The sequence below is a fragment of the Rhopalosiphum padi genome, unplaced genomic scaffold (genome assembly GCF_020882245.1).
Source record: "Rhopalosiphum padi isolate XX-2018 unplaced genomic scaffold, ASM2088224v1 scaffold26, whole genome shotgun sequence".
NCBI classification, from domain to species: Eukaryota; Metazoa; Arthropoda; class Insecta; order Hemiptera; family Aphididae; genus Rhopalosiphum; species Rhopalosiphum padi.
The window spans coordinates 12,501-20,000 of NW_026870014.1; the positions used below are offsets into that span (position 1 = coordinate 12,501).

Consider the following 7,500-nt stretch of genomic DNA (forward strand, 5'->3'; position numbering starts at 1 on the left):
TCACCCGGAGACCGCGGACCGACCGTCGCGTTTCCCCGGTGGCCGAATCGCGTCGCCCGCGGAGCGCTGCCCCTCTGCCGGGTCGAAAAATATTTTTTCTTCTCCTGCGCTCCGGAAACCTACAGTCAGTCGCAGAAGACGTCGTACGCGTCGGTCGACCGCGCGGACTCGGGATGAAAAATAATTTTTTTTTTTTTTCTCCGACCCGGCGGTGCGGTCGTCGGTTCGCCGGTTCCCCGTCGGGCACGGCACGCTGACGGCGAAATCTGATTTTCTCCGCGGGTCGCCCGGTACCCCGGCGGTCGCCCGCGGAGCGCTGCCCCTCGGCCGGGTCGAAAATTTTTTTCCTCCTCCGGCGATCCGGGCGCCCACGGTCGGTGTAGGCACGCGTCGTACGCGTCGGTCGCGGCGGTCGCGTCGAGTTTAAAAATTATTTTTTTTTTCCCCGGGACCCCGACCGCGGCCCCGGCGGAGCGGTCGTCCGGTCCCCGGTAACACTCGGCGCACGGGGGCGTAGGCGGCGGAATCGGATCCCGCCGGGTAGCGGGCCCGGGGACCGCGGACCGTACGCGTCGGCCGGCTCCCGAGGGGTCCCGGTACTCGGGGTCGCCCGTGCCCGGGAAAAGGATAAGGACAGTGAGGGAGTTGCGGCACCACTACGCACGGCGTGAGTATTTGGTGCGTACCGCTACGCACCACGTCTACGGGGCGCGCTCTTAGGACCGCTAAGGTCCGCCGGGTGTTGGGTTCGCCGGCGCCGGGTCAGCCGCGGGGACCGTGAGACGTCGTCCCCGGCGAAGTTTCCCGCGGGAACCGCGACCGGCGAGCGCCGTGCCGTCGTCGCCCGGACGGGCCGAAAAATTTTTTTTCTCCACCTGCGCTCCGGACGCCCGCCGTGGGTCGCGGCACGCGTCGTTCGCGTCGGTCGACCGCGCGGACTCGGGATGAAAAATAATTTTTTTTTTTTTTCTCCGACCCGGCGGTGCGGTCGTCGGTTCGCCGGTTCCCCGTCGGGCACGGCACGCTGACGGCGAAATCTGATTTTCTCCGCGGGTCGCCCGGTACCCCGGCGGTCGCCCGCGGAGCGCTGCCCCTCGGCCGGGTCGAAAATTTTTTTCCTCCTCCGGCGATCCGGGCGCCCACGGTCGGTGTAGGCACGCGTCGTACGCGTCGGTCGCGGCGGTCGCGTCGAGTTTAAAAATTATTTTTTTTTTCCCCGGGACCCCGACCGCGGCCCCGGCGGAGCGGTCGTCCGGTCCCCGGTAACACTCGGCGCACGGGGGCGTAGGCGGCGGAATCGGATCCCGCCGGGTAGCGGGCCCGGGGACCGCGGACCGTACGCGTCGGCCGGCTCCCGAGGGGTCCCGGTACTCGGGGTCGCCCGTGCCCGGGAAAAGGATAAGGACAGTGAGGGAGTTGCGGCACCACTACGCACGGCGTGAGTATTTGGTGCGTACCGCTACGCACCACGTCTACGGGGCGCGCTCTTAGGACCGCTAAGGTCCGCCGGGTGTTGGGTTCGCCGGCGCCGGGTCAGCCGCGGGGACCGTGAGACGTCGTCCCCGGCGAAGTTTCCCGCGGGAACCGCGACCGGCGAGCGCCGTGCCGTCGTCGCCCGGACGGGCCGAAAAATTTTTTTTCTCCACCTGCGCTCCGGACGCCCGCCGTGGGTCGCGGCACGCGTCGTTCGCGTCGGTCGACCGCGCGGACTCGGGATGAAAAATAATTTTTTTTTTTTTTCTCCGACCCGGCGGTGCGGTCGTCGGTTCGCCGGTTCCCCGTCGGGCACGGCACGCTGACGGCGAAATCTGATTTTCTCCGCGGGTCGCCCGGTACCCCGGCGGTCGCCCGCGGAGCGCTGCCCCTCGGCCGGGTCGAAAATTTTTTTCCTCCTCCGGCGATCCGGGCGCCCACGGTCGGTGTAGGCACGCGTCGTACGCGTCGGTCGCGGCGGTCGCGTCGAGTTTAAAAATTATTTTTTTTTTCCCCGGGACCCCGACCGCGGCCCCGGCGGAGCGGTCGTCCGGTCCCCGGTAACACTCGGCGCACGGGGGCGTAGGCGGTGAAATTTCATTTTCCCCGTAAGTCACCCGGAGACCGCGGACCGACCGTGGCGCTTGCCCTGTGCCCGTATCGCGTCGCCGGCGGAGCGCGGCACCTCTGCCGTGTCGAAATTTTTTTTTTCCCGCGGCTCTCCGGACGCTGACCTACGGTCCGGGTACGCGTCGTACGCGTCGGTCACGGCGGTCGCGTCGAGATTGAAAATTTTTTTTTTTCCCCGAGTCCGACCTCCGCGGTCCGGGCACGGCGGTCGTCGTCCGTACCGGTGCCGCGGCGGGTACGGCCGTCGCGACGGGTTTAGATTTGGAAAAAAAAAATTTTCTAGGATCGAGTAACGCGTTAGTCCGCGGTGTCGGGGTAGGTCACGTACCGGCATCCCGGGCGTTTCGAGTTCGGCCGACGTCGAAATCGAATTTTTAACTTCTTTTCGTTGCCAGCGGAATAACTCGTTACCGGTTGTTTTTACGTCGACGAACCTCAGAGGTATTCTCGTCGGAATCGTCTAAACCTATCCGAAAGTGATATCGGTCGTAGGGTTTTCGACATTTTTTCAGTTTACGGTCCGACCTCGGCACGCCGCTACGCGCGTCGACACGAGTACCCGGAACACCGCTACGCACCGTCATGGACGCGTGGACCGCGTGTCGGCGCGATGACCGCTACGCACGTGCGGTTTTGCATGGCGGACGGTTGGACCCGAGTTTTTGTATATTTGTGAGCGGCCGGTCGGTCGGTCGGCGATCAGCCGGCCGTCGGATCACCGATCACGGTACACGACAGCAAAGCCACGGGCGACGCCGAAGCCGACGCGTCCAACTCAGCCGTGCCGTTCTCGCCCCGCCAGTTCTTGGCGAGGGCGTGCCCGGCATCGGCGCCGAGTTGGTATCCGTCCACGTTTCGGCGACCGACCCATCTCGCACGCCGAGTGGCAAACCTCGACTGGCGCTGCGGGCCCTCCTACCGGTGGGTCGGCAGCGCGACACACATCGCTCAACCGATGACGACTCCCGTTACCGTTTCGCAAGATACGAACTCTCGACGCCAGAACATTCCCGCCGCGGCCGGCCATCGTCGCCGTGCCCGGCGGTCGCCGGGGCGAAGCCCCGGGACGACGGACTTCGCGTCGCGTCCCGGCTTCCCCCACGATCTCGGCTGGGGACCTTTACAAAACGGGCGAGAGAGGCGATTCCGGCGGGTGCCGTCCGCACAGGACGGCGGTCCGCCGGTCTCCCTCAACTCTCGTCAACGCGAGTTACGTTGCGACGGGTGCGTATCGCGTGTGGCGCCCGCCACAAGTCGGCCGCTCTAGCCAACGCCATCACGGCCGCGGCGATTGCGGTCGGGTCGGGTGCCCGCGCGTGTCCACAGCGCTCCCGTCGGGCCCTCGTATTCTCACACGAACCGCGGTCGGTCGCACGCCGGGACCCCAGCGGTCTCGCTGTCGTGCGACCGCCCTCGGCGTCGGCCCGCCCCCGGGCGGACCGGCGCTCGGAAGCACGCGTCCCGGGTGTCGCGTCGTGCGTCAGCGCGCGCGTCACACGGGGCGCAGTTGTTGTAAAACCGAGATCCCTGGTTGATCCTGCCAGTAGTCATATGCTTGTCTCAAAGATTAAGCCATGCATGTCTCAGTGCAAGCCGCATTAAGGTGAAACCGCGAAAGGCTCATTAAATCAGTTGTGGTTCCTTAGATCGTACCCAAGTTACTTGGATAACTGTGGTAATTCTAGAGCTAATACATGCCGACAGAGTTCCGACCGTCGCGGCGCCCTCGGGTGTCGCGTGCGGGAGGAACGCTTTTATTAGATCAAAACCGGCCCGTCGCGGCGCGCTTCGTGCGCGTCCCGATCGCGGCCCGCGCAAAGACCTGGTGACTCTGAATAACTTCGAGCTGATCGCACGGTCTCCGTACCGGCGACGCATCTTTCAAATGTCTGCCTTATCAACTGTCGACGGTAGGTTCCATGCCTACCGTGGTGGTAACGGGTAACGGGGAATCAGGGTTCGATTCCGGAGAGGGAGCCTGAGAAACGGCTACCACATCCAAGGAAGGCAGCAGGCGCGCAAATTACCCACTCCCGGAACGGGGAGGTAGTGACGAAAAATAACGATACGGGACTCATCCGAGGCCCCGTAATCGGAATGAGAACACTTTAAAACCTTTAAACGAGGATCAATTGGAGGGCAAGTCTGGTGCCAGCAGCCGCGGTAATTCCAGCTCCAATAGCGTATATTAAAGTTGTTGCGGTTAAAAAGCTCGTAGTCGGATCTGTGTCTGGGCGGTGCCGGACCACCCTGGCGGTCCGGCGTGTCGCGGCCGGTCGTGTCGCGGGACCACGTGTCCCGTCGGCGCGGCCGTCGTCGCGCTCGTCAGCCGTCTCGGGGTGTTAGTTACCGGCACGTCGGCCGGACGTATTGTCGGCAGGCGGACACGTGTCTCGTGCTTCCGGCGCGCCACGCGGCCACGCGTCGCTTGGCCGTCGGGGTTCGACGACGGCGGCCGCCTACTCCAATCTTGCTGCGCGGTGCTCTTCACCGAGTGCCGTCGGCGGGCCGACACGTTTACTTTGAACAAATTAGAGTGCTCAAAGCAGGCTCAAATCTGGCGGGGCGGCTTCACGGCCGTCTCGTCAAAAGGCCCTGAATACTGGTCGCATGGAATAATGGAACAAGACCTCGGTCCCGCGCATCTCCGCCCTTCGCGGGCGCGCGAAATCGCCCTCCGGGGCGTTTCCGTGCGCGGGCCGCCGGGCCGCGGGCGCCAGTCGCCCGCGCGTCCCGCCGGGCCGGTTTTCGGGACCGGAGGTAATGATCAACAGAGACGGGCGGGGGCATTCGTACCGAGACGTTAGAGGTGAAATTCTTGGATCGTCTCGAGACGAACTGACGCGAAAGCATTTGCCAAGTACGTTCTCGTATGATCAAGAACGAAAGTTAGAGGTTCGAAGGCGATCAGATACCGCCCTAGTTCTAACTGTAAACGATGCCAGCTAGCGATCCGCCGGCGTTTCATTAACGACCCGGCGGGCAGCTTCCGGGAAACCGAAGCTTTTCGGTTCCGGGGGAAGTATGATTGCAAAGTTGAAACTTAAAGGAATTGACGGAAGGGCACCACCAGGAGTGGAGCCTGCGGCTTAATTTGACTCAACACGGGAAACCTCACCAGGCCCGGACACCGGAAAGATTGACAGATTGAGAGCTCTTTCTTGATTCGGTGGGTGGTGGTGCATGGCCGTTCTTAGTTGGTGGAGCGATCTGTCTGGTTAATTCCGATAACGAACGAGACTCTGTCCTGCTAACTAGGCGGGTAAACCCGGGTCGGCGGTGGGCGCGGCGCGGGCGGTTTCGGCCGTCCGTGTTCGCGTCTCCGTCGGCTCGGCCCGGTATCCCCGAACGCGTTCGCCCGTCGTCCACGGCGGTCGTCGGGCGCGGCCGCGCCATCCGCGTCCCTGCGTGCGGCGGGCGTGTGTCGGCCGGGGGGCAACCTCTGGTCGGCGCGCGTCAGTCGTGCGTCGGGCTCCGCGGTGAAGCGCGCCGTGTTCGCGGCCGTCGCCGGCGGATCACGATACGTTACTAGGGCTACCGCCGGCTCCCAGGAGCTTAAACTCTTCTTAGAGGGACAGGCGGCGGACGAAAATAGCCGCACGAGACTGAGCGATAACAGGTCTGTGATGCCCTTAGATGTTCTGGGCCGCACGCGCGCTACACTGAAGGAATCAGCGTGTGTTAACATTCCTGGGCCGACAGGCTTCCGGGTAACCCGCTGAACCTCCTTCGTGCTTAGGGATCGTGGCTTGCAATTTTTCCACGTGAACGAGGAATTCCCAGTAAGCGCGAGTCATCAGCTCGCGTTGATTACGTCCCTGCCCTTTGTACACACCGCCCGTCGCTACTACCGATTGAACGACCGCAGTGAGGTCTTCGGACTGGACGCGCGTTATTCGGCCCCCTCGGGGGCTGGGTCGTCGCGCGACCGGGAAGATGACCGAACTCGGCCGTTTAGAGGAAGTAAAAGTCGTAACAAGGTTTCCGTAGGTGAACCTGCGGAAGGATCATTAGAGACGGGCCCGCGGCACCGGCGTCCCACGCCGGTCTCGCGCGCGCCTAATCCGACCCCGTGGCCGCGTGCGCTCGCGACTAGCTCGCCGACCGCCCGCGCGCCGCGACCCCCGACCAAGCGTCGACCGAAAGATGGTTACCGTCGAAAGACCTTGCGCCGCGCGCACGCGTGGCGCAGAAATTTCGTCGACAAACAAAAAAAAAAACACCCGACCCCGAACGGCGGATCACTTGGCTCGTGGATCGATGAAGACCGCAGCTATCTGCGCGTCGTCGTGTAATCCGCAGGTTATACGAACATCGACCAGTCGAACGCACATTGCGGCCTCGGTGACCCGCGGGTCCCGGGCCACGCCTGTCTGAGGGTCGTATACCGGATACTCGGCCAGACCGATGCGCCGCCGGCAGGCGTCCGACGGGAGACCGTCGGCCGCTCCGGCTGCGCGAGATTGGCGGTTCGACCGGGGAACGACGCCCCGCCGTCTGCCTCGCGGCGACGGCGACGGCGCCCGCCTCCGGTCGTCCGCCCAAGTTGTGACGGCAAACAGTCACGGGTTCTCGCGCCGTAAAACGGCACGTCCCCGTCCGCCCGCCGCGCGAGAGCGCGGCCGGGTCGGCTGAGAGTCCTAGAGACACCTCTCCGGCTTCCGAGAAGCGGACGCGGACGGTCGCCGTACGGACGGAGCGCGGACCGCAGGCTGCCGTGTTAAGAAAAAAAACACAAACACACCGATACGTTCCGACCTCAGATCAGGCGGGACTACCCGCCGGATTTAAGCATATTAATAAGCGGAGGAAAAGAAAACAACCGTGATTCCCCCAGTAGCGGCGAGCGAACAGGGAAAAGCCCATCGCCGAATCCCGCCGCGCACTTTTGTGTCGCGGCACGTATGGGAGTTGTGGCGTACGGGCCGGCCTCGTTGCCGGGGCGCACGTGACGGTCCAAGTCTCCCTTGAACGGGGCCATGGCCCGCAGATGGTGCCAGGCCAGTAGAGGCCGTCACAGCGTTCCGGGATCGGACCGCGCCTTCGAGTCGGGTTGCTTGAGAGTGCAGCCCGAAGCGGGTGGTAAACTCCATCTAAGGCTAAATACGGCCACGAGACCGATAGTGGACAAGTACCGTGAGGGAAAGTTGAAAAGAACTTTGAAGAGAGAGTTCATAAGAACGTGAAACCGTTCGGGTGTAAACGGACAGAGCCCGCGAGTCCCCGCCGGGCGAATTCACGGTCGGTCTAACCGCCGGCCGGATCTTTCGCTCGGTTAGCGGACGTCGCGACTCGTTGGGCGCCGGCCGAAGGGCCCGGGTGGCGGTTCGTCGCGGCGGTCGCGTCTCGGCGTGACCGTTCGCGCCGAACCCCGGTGCTCCTGGTCGGCTCGCCCGA

At 64.0% G+C, this 7,500-nt stretch overlaps 2 non-coding genes across 2 annotated transcripts in view; both read left to right on the forward strand.

Moving 5' to 3' along the window:
* The first annotated feature begins 6,328 nt into the window (after window positions 1-6,328).
* On the forward strand, window positions 6,329-6,486 carry LOC132931555 (5.8S ribosomal RNA). Its single transcript, XR_009662734.1, has one exon. It is a non-coding gene; the product is annotated as a 5.8S ribosomal RNA (ribosomal RNA).
* A 371-nt stretch (window positions 6,487-6,857) lies between these two features.
* The window catches only part of LOC132931554 (large subunit ribosomal RNA), a 4,196-nt gene continuing 3,553 nt past the window's right edge, over window positions 6,858-7,500 (forward strand). The window contains exon 1 of the ribosomal RNA XR_009662733.1: window positions 6,858-7,500. This exon is cut by the window's right edge and continues 3,553 nt beyond it. This is a non-coding gene — a ribosomal RNA (large subunit ribosomal RNA).